The sequence below is a fragment of the Acyrthosiphon pisum genome, unplaced genomic scaffold (genome assembly GCF_005508785.2).
Source record: "Acyrthosiphon pisum isolate AL4f unplaced genomic scaffold, pea_aphid_22Mar2018_4r6ur Scaffold_20747;HRSCAF=22014, whole genome shotgun sequence".
NCBI lineage: Eukaryota > Metazoa > Arthropoda > Insecta > Hemiptera > Aphididae > Acyrthosiphon > Acyrthosiphon pisum.
In genome coordinates this window covers 12,548-14,038 of record NW_021770139.1, presented here as the reverse complement: position 1 = coordinate 14,038, position 1,491 = coordinate 12,548, and positions in this window count along the sequence as shown.

Here is a 1,491-nt window from a genome sequence, read left to right as displayed (position 1 = left end):
TTATATCAAATAATTAGGTTTATGTTAAGTATAATAATTTGTTTTTATAGAATGTCAACAATAAGTAGTTTAAAATGTTCTAGCCCAACAAGTGTAGAAAACTATGGTGTTTTGGATTTATCAATAAAAAATTCAATTTTTTTGATCAGAAATCACCACCTCTGAATTATTATGTGGAAACTCTAGGTACTAATACAATTTAATTATAATTTTTTTCTTAATTGCCATCTTGATTACTAATTTATGCTTGTGTTTAATGAAATTATGAACTCCCAAATTAGTTTAATTTGATACTTAAATATGAAAAAAAAAAAAATTTTAATTATTTATTATTTTTCAAATTCATGATTTAGATTGTACGCCAAAACACAAATTGAAGAGGAAACGTCTACAAAAAAAAGTTGAAACTCCTATTAAAAGAGGATTGAGGAAAAAAGTTAATCTTCTTCAACAAAAAGTTAGAAGGCAAAACAAAAAAATAACCAATATTGAGGTTTGTTCATAGTATCTTTATATATAAAAAGACTTGTCCTGGGTGATTCATCATCGCTTAGCCGGAACTGCTGAAGCTATGGATATGAAATTTTCAGTAAATGTTCTTATTACTATGTATAGGCGCACTAAGAAAGGATTTTTCAAAATTTGCATTTTAAAGAGGTGCTCAAACAGGGATCTTGAGGTTCACGATGGAAATTGGAAATTTTATTTTTATTTATTTTTTAAATAGTTGCCATTGGCTGTAGTCTACAGTATAAATTAATATTTATTTATTATTGGTTTCCATTGGTTATTTGGGCAGATCAGGTACAAGTTAGCACCAAATCAAGTTATTGAACATTGCAGCAAGTTACACCCAAAAACAGTTGAACAATCATAATTTTTTAAGTTGCAATTTTTTACGGACAACGGAGTGCACGGGTTCAGCTTGGTATGAATGTTTGTGTGTAGATTAAACCTCTGGGAAGAAGACTGACTTATTTAGGAATGGTTAAATTTGGTTTTTTTTTATACGATAGGTAAGACACATAATATCAATTGTTCAAAACAGCTTAAATTTCTTATTACTGAATATGCAACACAAAATATACAAGGTACATATTTTGGCTGTAACTGGAAGAAGACAGACTAATTTAGGAATGGTTAAATTTGGTTTTTTTTATTCATCTGATATTAGTAGTTATGTTAGGTTAGGATTTTGTATTAATTGATTATATTAATCTACCATAGGTGGAATACGACAAACTTGGTATAACTTTGATATTTTATAGTTAAATCATACACCTACGTACAAACAGCACGGGGTCCGCGATCTACCGTAGGTAGATTGCCTACCTGATAATATACTGCTGCGAATCAGAATTTTTATTCTGGGAAACGGAAAAGTTAAGATACATTTTGAAAACCATACACCGAATATTAAACAACGAATTGTACAAAGTTCGAGTCATATAGAGTTGGTACATTAAACGGGCAACGAAGTGCACGAGATCA